This window comes from Elephas maximus, chromosome 14 (assembly GCF_024166365.1).
Source record: "Elephas maximus indicus isolate mEleMax1 chromosome 14, mEleMax1 primary haplotype, whole genome shotgun sequence".
NCBI lineage: Eukaryota > Metazoa > Chordata > Mammalia > Proboscidea > Elephantidae > Elephas > Elephas maximus.
Genome location: NC_064832.1, coordinates 76275533 through 76287978, shown reverse-complemented (window position 1 = coordinate 76287978; position 12446 = coordinate 76275533).

The following is a 12446-nucleotide window of genomic DNA, read 5'->3' as shown; positions in this document are numbered from 1 at the left end:
GACACTGGTTAGCACTTATTCTTAACTTTGATTCCATGCAAGAAAATGCACATTCATATAGACCTGATGGAGGTTCGACTATTTTGTTGCCCTCTCTGAATTTGGTAACAGTTTAGGCTAAGCAGTTGGCTTTTGTTTGCAGATAAGTGAATGTGCATTTACTGTGAAAACAAAAATGTAAAACAAAGTGAATCTGAGAACAAAGGAAGCAGCACTTTCTAAAACTTTGCTATAAAATCATTTCTTCGTATTTCCATTTAAATTCCCTAGCAAGCAGAACACAAAATATTGTCTTCATCAAATTTAAAGTTAGTAAACTAAAATGCTAAATAAGGAAAACATAACCTTTTAAGAAAAAAAAAAATCATACTTATGCTGACAAATTTAAGCAGTTATGGAAAACAACCAGCCATAAGGTTTGTAATAAAACAATCTCACAAATCACAGGATTTTAATTTTTCAACTGTCATTCTTCTCATCCTCTTTTCATCAAAATGCAGAAAACTGCAAAAATATATATATATTCTTTTATATATCTCTTATTCTAGAATATATCCAATTTTTTATCAGATTTTATACTTGTTTTTCTAAGTTTTATAATTGATAGTTGGGAATATAAAGTTAAAAAATATAAAAATAAGGAAAATATAAAGTTTTGACCCAATATAAATGAGGCCATTTTTATTGGGTCATAATCTTAATATATATGAAAATTTAAAAAAATATTTCTGGATGCGTCATAGGTCCACAGATTACAATATGATTGTAATATTTGTACTTTCGCAAGGAAAACAGCTGAAGATTAAGTAAATCCATGCACACAAAGCTATCACAGAATGCCTGGCACTTAATTTAGCACAACCAGAACGCTCCTTAGAAGCAAAGATGGCAAGATTAGGTCTCACATGCTTTGGACGTATTATCAGGAGGGATAAGCCCCTGGAAAAGGACAGCAAGCTTGATAAAGTAGAGGGTCAGTGAAAAACAGGAAGACCTTCCATTAGGTGGATTGAGATGGATTGATGCAGTGGCTGCACCAATGGGCTCAAGCATAACGATTGTGAGGATGGCATAGGACCAGGCAGTGTTTGGTTCTATCGTACATAGGGTTGCTAGGAGTTGACACTGACTCAACGGCACCTAACAACAACATATTGTCTTATTATTCTTACTTGTTTACAGAATCTTAGTGTGCCAAGCTTGATTAATGCATTTAAGGGTAACTTTCTTTTTTTTTCTTTTTGTTTGTTTGTTTTTCTTTTTCACAGAGGGAGAATTAGCTTAGCAAATGGAAACAATTGATAGAGGAATATAGATAGTTTTCTGAAATAAATGACAGGAGAAATTGGTTAATCTGTTAAAAAGGGTAGTAAGTCTGTCCCAAACAATATCACTTAGTATTCTTAGGCATAAAAGTTAGAAGAAAATGCAAATTCAGGAATGACATAATCTCTTCTATGTAGTAAAGAGTTGAATCTGGGAGGCAGGTGAAGGGCATAATCTTAGAAAAAAAGAAATTAGCAAATGGTTTGATTTTGGCATAAATAACTCAAAGCAGAAAATCAGGTTCAGAGTTTTTATTTGTAATTCTGACTTTTCTGACTAGGTGAGGGTTTCCTGTTACATAATTTCAAGGTGTCTGTAGTTCTTCACAATGAGCTTTTTAGAATATTATTACCTGAGTTTTTTTCTTTACTTTTGTTTGGTGTCTGCCTCCACTTGAGGGTTCCAGGAGGATGTGGACGTCTCTACAGTATTCCTAGCACTGACAGGAGTGTCCCTAACATAGAAAATGGTCAACAAATGGTCATTAGATAATGAATCAATGAATAAATACAAGAATGGCTCTAGCATGTCACTGGGTACTGAAACTTCAAGCGTTAGCTCAATATATTGCTTGGACAAAAACATCCAATACAGATTGAGGACCAATGAGGATAACAATGACAAACAGCATACACTTATCCACTTGCAAAAGCCGCAATGCAAACAAATACAGAAGTGATGTTGTGTGTAATTTTCATACAAGAATAGTATAATGAAATGAGGAACAGAAAATTAATTTGGAGTATTGGAAATTGAGAAATATTTTGGGAACTTACAAAAAGATATAAGCTCTTGCCTGAAAAATAAAATTTAAAAAAGCCAAGTTTTTAAAAAAAAATTTAAGAAAAAATAGAAAATAGACTGTTCATAAATTTCCAAAATTCAAATAAAAGAACCAATACATGGGAAATGTTATTTCAAAGAATGGTTAATAAATTTGAGGGACACGTTTCGCAAATACACAGTGGAGAAAATTGAGTACTGTTGGAAGTTAGTTTTTTTTTTTTTTTTCTAAAATGACATGCTAGGAAACACATTCCCAAGGTGATGCTAATAAATGTGGCACAAAATAAGAACTTACTTAATATTTAGTTTTCTATGAACCAAAACAATAGAAGTTACAAGTACTATATACTCTGCATTCACTGGCGCAAAATTCAGTGTTCAAACAGAGAAACAGACTAAGAAGGAGATATATATTTAGAGATTAATTGCAAGAAATAGGCTCAACATGATTGTGGGGCCTGGTTAGCCAAGTCTAAAGTCTTTAGGGCAGGCTAGGTGGTCAGGTAGGAGTGGCAGACGGAGCTGGATGGGTGGGGGAAGGGAGGACTCGTACTATGGTCCCTGGCAGTCACAGTGGTAGGGATGGGGAAGGTCCATGCCACTAATCACAAGAGGGTGGAGGAGGGAGATCATGCGCTTTTGGTCGCCGGAGGTGGGTGCCTGAGCACTTACTGTTGGGTGCAGCCAGTAGTAGGGACCTAGCCCTAAGCAAATGTGAGGAGGGGGGCTGACCAGGTTCAGGTCTGGTGGGGGACCTCATCCTGTCTCTCTATGGATCTATGACTTCATGAGTGCCACCTTTCCTAATGGTCAGGGATTGCAGCTGGAAAGTCACCCTTTCTCTGGATCCTTTCTCCCTCCTTGCTCTGTGGATATCAGGATACTTCTCCTTCCTGTACTTTACCTTCTTAGCTCCAGTTCATGTTGTGTTCAACTCGTTTCACTCCAGTTATGTCTGCACAGTTTCTTTCTCTCCTATTCGGAGTTCAGTGAAGTTTCTTTCTTATGCTCCTAACCTGGGGTCACTGATGGCTTTGTCTCAAGGTGGCCACACAGTGCCAGGTCAGCTGGAAGGGCACCTCTGCTCTGTTTGAATTCTCATTTGCTATTTTTGTTCATTTTTTACTTCCAGTTGGTGTTTGATCTAATTCTTTATCCTTTCATTCGATGCTCAGGGTTTGAGGATTGTCATCTATAACTGTTTTACTTGGTTTCATGGGTCTTTGCTGAAGAGGGATGGTGCAATATGTCTGATTAAGCCACCATCTTGGCTCCTCCTTATTCTAAAACAAAAATGTTGCCAGTAGATCATTAAAGGTTTCAGTGGGAGCCACTCACTTGATTTCATTCAGGTGAATAATGTCTGTTTTTTATTTTTAAACAAAAATAATAGGACTGCTTTAATTTCTTAGTAAAAATTGATTTTCTACAGAAGTAGTAAAAAATTAATTGGTCAAATTATTAGGTATGTAAGAAACCAGTACAGTAAATAGTGACCAATTTTTGTTCATTACCTGTTGCATAGAGGTAAAATTTTTGTCTGATAAAAATCACCAGTCAACATTTTGTGTAAATGCACACACATACAGACACTCACAACTGTTCCTTCAAAATACACCATATTTTTCTATAAATACATTCGTTTTATATAGAGCTTATGGATACTATGGAGCTCTGGTGGTGTAGTGGTTAAGAGCTTGGCTGCTAACCAAAAGGTCAGCAGTTCGAATAACGCCAGCTGCTCCCGGGAAACCCTATAGGGTAGTTCTACTCTGTCCTACAGGGTTGCTATGAGTTGGAATCGACTCGAAGCAAAATACTCGGTTTGGTTTTAGTATGGAGAGTATGATTTTTAAGTAAATGTACATTCTCTCTTTATAGGCTTCCCTGATGAATGAGTTTATAAATAACAAGTCATCTAGAATTAATTTTAAAGAGAATTCAACTATAAAAAAGAAAGACTTATTTAATCTTAAAGAGATGCATTAAAGTTTTCTAGTCAGTCCAATTACTTTGTTTGAGTGCCTTCTAAAACATCTTCACAAACTGCCCTAATACATTGCTGTTGTTAGCTGCTATTGATTTGGCCCTGACTCACGGTGACTCCATGATGTGGTTCTGTGCCATCCCCATATTCAGTTGCAGATCAGACAGTTGTGACTCACAGGGTTTTCACTGGATGATTTTCAGAAATAGATTACTTTGCTGGACTTTTCTTCCTATTCTTTCTTAGTCTTAAAGCTTCACTGAGAACCGTATAGCACCACAGCAACATACAACCCTCCGCTGACACGTGAGTGGTGACCACACATGAGGTGAATTGTCTGGAAATCAAACCTGAGTCTCCCACACGGGAGATGAGACTTCCACCACTGAACCACCAATGCATCCTCCTAATATATTAGAAATACTTAAACGAAACATAACTTCCTGGAGAATTACAGTTAAATCTCCAGACTGATAAGTCAGAAAATTATGTCTTATGTTGAACCCCAAACATTCTTGCATCAGAGTTAAATGTAGGTCTTAGTTTGACATTTTCCTAAGAATAGAAATGAATTCGTCTATGTGACAAGGCTTTTTTATTTGAATAAAATTAGTCCACCTCTAGACCTTCAGTTGAATCTTCATGTAAAATGTTGTTGTTAGCTGCCATCAAATTGCCTCCTAACTAATTGGGGGCCCTTGCACAAGAGAAAGAAATACAACCCAGCCCTGCACCATCCCCATTATTTGTTGTGAACCTGGCTGTTTAGCTCCACAAGGATTTTCACTGGCTGATTTATGGAGGTAGATCTAAAGACCTTTCTTCTTAGTCTGTCTTGGTCTGGAAGCTCTGCTGAAACTTATCCAGCCTCATAGCAACAACCAAACTTCCACTGACAGACTGCTGGTGACTGAGAATTAGGTGGCTTGCCTTGGGTCTCAAATTTTTTAACATAGAGTTTGTCTACCTGTCTCCCAAAATTTTGATTTAACATCTGTGAATTTTTATTCATAGATTCTGATCTAACTTAAATTAACTAAATTCTGATTGTGCTATTTATGTTTCACTTTTTATAACTTGAGTAAGAAGGACTATATTGTTTCTTACACTTTCAAGAATAAGATCTGGATTTAAATCAAATTGTTTTTCTTTTTTTCTAAACAATAAGTTACTATTCTTTTATTTATTATCTTAATTTATGTTTCATTATGTAATTTTCCCAAAATTTTAGTTGAATGTTTTATTATCTATGTTAAGTATTAACTGTTCATTAATACAAGTTTTTAAGACCATGTATTTTTCTTTCTTTATAAATCTGGTGTATTGTATAACTTCTTAGGAGTCTACTTCTTTGATTTGCCATATTCATGTCTAGCTTTCACATGTATATGAGGCAATTAAAAAATATCATGGTGTGGGTCAGGTGCATTTTAGTCCTAAAAGTGACATCTTTGTATTTTAACACTTTATTGAAGTCTTTTGCAGCAGACTTACCCAGTGCAATATACTGTTTGATTTCTTGACTGTTGCTTCATGGATATTGCTCATAGATCCAAGTAAAATGAAATCCTTGGCAACTTCATTATTTTCCTGTTTGTCATGATATTGCTTATTAGTCCAGTTGTGAGGATTTTTGTTTTCTTGATGTTGAGGTGTAATCCATATTGATGGCTGTACGAAGGAAGAATGAAGAAAAATTGATGCATTTGACTGATGACGCTGGCAAAAAATATTGATTATACCATGGACTGCCAGAAGAAAAAACAAGCCTGTCTTGGAAGAAGTTGCAGTCAGAGTGCTCCTTATAGGACAGAATGGTGAGATTTCATCTCAGGTACTTGCGACATGTTGTTAGGTGAGACCAGTCCCAGTAGAAGGATGTCATGCCTGGGAAAGTAGAGGGTCAGTGAAAAAGAGAAGAACCCTCAACAAGATGGATAGATACAGTGGCTGCAACAATGGGCTCAAACATAGCAACAATTGTGAGGATGATGCAGGACTGGCAATGTTCCTCTCTGTAGTACATAAGGTCACTGTGTGTTGGAATTGACTTGATGACACCTAACAATAACAATGAAGAATATACTGTGTACAGTTTTTGAGATATGAACCTTGCATTATAAATTATCTTGATTCAAAGAAACCATGCATGGTCAATGTAAATGCAGGTTTACTGGTTGTCTATTACTTACAGGAGCTGTTTTTCAGCTAATATAAGATATACAAGTATTATTCCTTTGCATTTTCACTCCTTTTTACACAAGAAAACATTTCTCAAGTATTTTTTATAAGTGACTAATGTGCAATTGAGAGGTATAAAGATCACAAAATATACAAATAAAATGCAATTATGTTGGTACTTAGTGCTAAGAAATTAAACTTGCATTCATGTGACTATTGTAGATGTTAAGAAAACTATTTTCTCCTCTGTGAAGTATAGCCTTACATATTATTAGACATTTAGACTTAGCTATCTACATTTAACTGAATTCTTATTAAATTCATTTATTTTGAAACAAGGCAGAGTTTGCCTACCTATGTTGCCTCCCATCAAATGTCTTCATGTTACTCAAGTTTGCATAGTCTTTTAGTCACATTTTATTAATTTTTTGAAGCATAGGCAGCTTTCCAAAATATCTTAGCAAGATCACTTCATTCTTTCCTAATGGAAAAGGTCATACTGAGTCTGTTCACAACAAAAAGAGAATTCATAGAAATACTGAGAAGCATATCACACCTGAACATGAGTGGTCAAAGAGGATTTATGGAGAAATTATTCTTATGCCCTTCAGACTTCATCCATTTTAGCACTTCAGCACTCTCAGCTCTCTTCAGTAGAATTAATATTTTATTTTTCTTAAACAAGTAGGAATTTTAAATGACCCATATTGGAAGTAGCTGGCCAAAAGCCTACTCTCTTTAGTCTAGCCACATTGCCCTTCTTTGCATATCAATGGCTCTATTTCTCACTTTCCTCTGTGTTGGGCAGAGCTGATCCAAGCACAAAGCTTTTTTTTAATTAATATAAGATGAACATTGAAGTCAGCTTATCAGCCCTGGAAGGAGGGAAGAAATTAGCTCAATATGTAGAGGAGCAATGTGGAGTAAAATCAAGGACAGGAGTAAAATGTACATTTTGCTTGGCATATTGCTTTGTAATCTATTTTGATTCTAATAGTCAAATAAATAACTTACTCACTTTTAAATCTTGATTTTTGCTCATTTGCATTTGGTTTTAACAACTTCAATTCATTACCATATGTAAAGGATGAAATGTTTATTTATAAATGTCTTGTTAACTGAACTGCAAATAATAGGAAAGGAAAACATTTCCTAACATATGAGCATGGATATGGGGAACATCTACCCTGAAGAAAGAGTAGTTTTTGCTGTTTTGTTTTAGAGCAGAACTGGTCAATGAAGACGTAAAGAGAGGCGCAAATATAATTAAAAATTTTCATGGAGATATATTAAAAAAATGAAAAGAAACAAGTGAAATTAATTCTATTAACATATTTAACCCAATATATAAAAAATACTGTTTTAAAATGTAATCAGCATGAAATTATTGAGGTGATTTATGACCTTACAGTTTCGTATTCCCCTAGGCATTTGTCAGTAATAAACTGACAAGTAAAATTTTGCTGAAGATCATTCAAAAGTGGTTAAAACAGTACATTGACAGGAAAGTGCCAGAAATTCATGCTGGATTCAGAGGAGGGGGTAGAAGGAATGATATTCTTGCTGATGTCAAATGGATCCTGGTTGAAAGCAGAGAATACCAGAAAGATGTTTACATGTGTTTTATTGACTTTGCAAAGGCATTCAACTCTGTGGATCATAACAAATTATGGGAATTCCAGAACACTTAATTGTGCTCATAAGGAACCTGTACATAGATCAAAAGGCAGTTTTTTTTCCAACAGAACAAGGGGACACTGCATGGTTTAAAGTCCAGGAAAGGTGGGCTTCAGGGTTGTATCCTTTCACCACACCTATTCAATCTGTATGTTGATCAAATAATCTGAGACGCTGGACTATATGAAGAAGAACGGAGCATCAAGGTTGGAGAAAGACTCATTAACAACTTAAGTTATGCAGATGACACAACCTTGCTGGCTGAAAGTGAAGGACTCGAAGCACTTACTGATGCAGATCAAGGACTATAGCCTTCATTATGGATTATACCTCAACATAAAGAAAACAAAAATCCTCACAACTGGACCAATAAGCAACATCATGATAAACAGAGAAAAGACTGAATTTGTCAACGATTTCATTTTACTTGTATCATCAATCAATGCCCATGGAAGTAACAGTCAAGAAATCAAGTGACGTATTGCATTAGACAAAGTTGCAAAAGGTCTCTTTAAAGTGTTAAAAAACAAAGATGTCACTTTGATGAACAATATGTGCCCAACCTAAGCCCTGGTATTTCCAATTGCCCCATACCCCCGAACCCCCAGTGCCGTATACATGTGAAATTTGGACAACGAATAAGGAAGACCAAAGAAGAATTGACACCTTTGAATTACGGTATTGGCAAAGAATATTGAATGTGCCATGTACTGCCAGAAGAATAACAAATATGGCTTGGTAGAAATACAGCCAGAATGCTGCTTAGAAGCAAAGACAGTGAGACTTTTCTTATATACTCTGGACATGTTATCAGGAGTGACCAATCCCTAAAAAAGGCCATCATGCTTGGTAAATTAGAGGGTTAGTGAAAAAGAGGCTACAATACTGTGCTCAAACATAGCAACAATTGTGAGGATGGCACAGAACTGGGCAGTGTTCTGTTATGTTGTACAAAGGATCACTAAAAAAAAAAAAAAACATTGCCGTCGGGTTGCTAGGTGCTACCCAGTCAAAGGATCACTATGAGTCAGAAATGACTGGATAGCACCTGGTAACAACAACAACATACTTTAACTGCTGAATATTCCCATGTCCTGAGGCACTACTGTATTAGACATTACAAAGCTAGAGAAATCCACCATTTGAAGAATAATAATCGAAAATATTCTTTTGGGTATTCTTTTGGATAAAATCATTCATGTGGAAGAAGCAGAAGCAAGACAGAGAGAGAAAGAGAGAAAGAAAAGGAGAGTGAGTGATTACTTTCAGGGGTATAACTCATATAAGGTCCTCATACTTAACTGATAAGTGCTTAATATATTGTGATTATGTTGAATATGACAAGGCTGGTGAAAATTTAATTGAATCTGAGAAAAAAAAGTCACTGTCTACTAGGATATTAAGTAGAGCTATACATAAAACTTGAGCGATTGTTCAATACTTAGAGATTATTTTAACCATATTGAAATAAAAAATATTTAAGAACTAATCTTACGTTGTTTTCAATATGGGATATGTCCACATTACTCCAAATAAATACAACTACATTCTTTTTGGACATCCTAGTGACTTTACCATGTTTATCACTTATGTAATAAGCTCTCCATTTTTCCATCTAGAGCCATTAATTGTTATCATTTAATGCAAAACATTTATCATTTCTGTTTCTGATTTCTATTTTCTAGATGCAAGCTATTGTTTCAAATTACTCTTAATGCACTGATTAATTTTTTAAATTAATTTCAGCCCTGGCTAACTGTAGAAATGAACGAGTAAATGGATAAATGAATAAATGTATGAACAAACCTAGACCACCTACCATGCCTCATAATATCCTCCAGTTCCAGAAAGGACACACGGGACTCTCATATTCCTGCGTTTCATGCAATCCAAGCACTACCTGCTTTTGTTCCATACTACCTTTTTTTAAAATATTTATATATGGAACAGCCATGGAAAATAGATAACATAATTGAACTATATTATGCATAGTTATACATAAAAAAGTGTGCAGTTTAATGGACATTCACAAAGTTAACACATTTGTGTTACCAATATCCAGTTTCCAAACAAAACAAAACCCCAAAGCATTTATCAGTATTCTCCCACCTAGGATTAAACATTTTCCTGGTTTCTAACACCAAAAATTATTTTCATCAGATTTAAATGGATCCATACAGCATGTACTCTTTAGTGTATGCATTCTTTTCACCCGTCTGTCAGTTTGTCGTACTGTGGGGCTCGTGTGTTGCTATGATGCTGGAAGCTATGCCACTGGTATTCAGATACCAGAGGGGTCACCCATGGAGGGCAGGTTTCAGCTGAGCTTGCAGACTAAGACAGACTAGAAAGAAGGACCCGGCAGTCTACTTCTGAAAAGCATTAGCCAGTGAAAACCTTATGAATAGCAGAGGAACATCATCTGATATAGTGCTGGAAGATGAGCCCCCCAGGTTGGAAGGCACTCAAAAGATGACTGGGGAAGAACTGCCTCCTCAAAATAGAGTTGACCTTAATGACATGGATGGAGTAAAGCTTTCAGGACCTTCATTTGCTGATCTGGAACAACTCAAAATGAGAAGAAACAGCTGCAAACAACCATTAATAATCAGAACCTGGAATGTATGAAGTATGAATGTAGCAAAATTGGAAATCATCAAAAATGATATCCTAGGCATTAGAGAGCTGAAAGGGACCAGTACTGGACATTTTGAACTGGACAACCATATAGTCTACTATGCTGGGAATGACAACTCAAAGAGGAATGATGTTGCATTTATCATCAAAAAGAACGTTTCAAGATCTATCCTGAAGTACAACGCTGTCATTGATAGGATAATATCCATACACCTACAAGGAAGACCAGTTAATACGACTATTATTCAAATTTACGCACCAACCACTAGGACCAAAGAGGAAGAAATGGAAGATTTTTATCAGCTGCCGCTGTCTGAAATTGATTGAACATGCAATCAAAATGCATTGATAATTACTGGCCATTGGAATGTGAAAGTTGGAAACAAAGAAAGATCAATAGTTGGAAAATATGGCCTTGGTGATAGAAACAATGCCGGAGATCAAATGATAGAATTTTGCAAGACCAAAGACTTCTTCATTGTAAATACCTTTCACCAACATAAATGGCAACTAGACACATGGACCTCTCCAGATGGAACACACAGAAATCAAACTGACTACATCTGTGGAAAGAGACAATGGAAAAGCTCAATACCATCAGTCAGAACAAGGCCAGGGGCCAACTGTGGAACAGACCATCAACTGCTCCTATGCAAGTTCAAGCTGAAACTGAAGAAAATCAGAACAAGGCCATGAGAGCCAAAATATGACCTTGAGTATATCCCACCTGAATGTAGAGACCATTTGAAGAATAGATTTGATGCATTGAACACTAGTGACTGAAGACCAGACTAGCTATGGGATGACATAAAGGACATCATCCATGTAGAAAGCAAGAGGTCACTGAAAAGACAGGAAACAAAGAAAAGACCAAGACGGATGTCAGAGGAGACTCTGAAACTTGCTCTTGAGCGTCGAGGAGCTAAAGCAAAAGGAAGAATTGATGAAGTAAAAGAACTGAACAGAAGATTTCAAAGGGCCTCTCCAGAAGACAAAGTATTATAATGACATGTGCAAAGAGCTGGATATGGAAAAGCAAAAGGGAAGAACACATTCGGCGTTTCTCATGCTGAAAGAACTGAAGAGAAAATTCAAGCCTCCAGTTTCAATAGTGAAGGATTCCATAGGGAAAATATTAACTGACGCAGGAAGCATCAAAAGAAGATGGAAGGAAAACACAGAGTCGTAGAGTCATTATACCAAAAAGAATTAGTTGATATTCAACCATTTCAAGGGGTGGCATATGATCAGGAACCGATGGTACTGAAGAAAGAAGTCCGAGCTGCTCTGAAGGCATTGGTGAAAAACAAGGCTGCAGGAATTGATGGAATATCAATTGAGATGTTTCAACAAACAGATGCATCACTGGAGGTGCTCTCTCATCTATGCCAAGAAATATGGAAGAGAGCTTCCTGGCCAACTGACTGGAAGAGATCCATATTTATGCCTATTCCCAAGAAAGGTGATCCAACTGAATGTGGAAATTATAGAACAATATCTTTAATATCACACACAAGCAAAATTTTGCTGAAGATCATTCAAAAACAGCATAGCAGTATATCGACAGGGAACTGCCAGAAGTTCAGGCTGGTTTCAGAAGAGGAGGTGCAACCAAGGATATCATTGCTGATGTCAGATGGATCCTGGTTGAAAGCAGAGAATACCAGAAGGATGTTTACCTGTATTTTATTGACTATGCAAAGGCATTTGAGTGTGTAGATCATAACAAACTTGGATGACTGTGAGAAAATGGGAATTCCAGAACACTTAATTGTGCTCCTGGGGAACCTTTACATAGATCAAGAGGCAGTTGTTTGGACAGAACAAGGAGATACTGACTGGTTTAAAACCA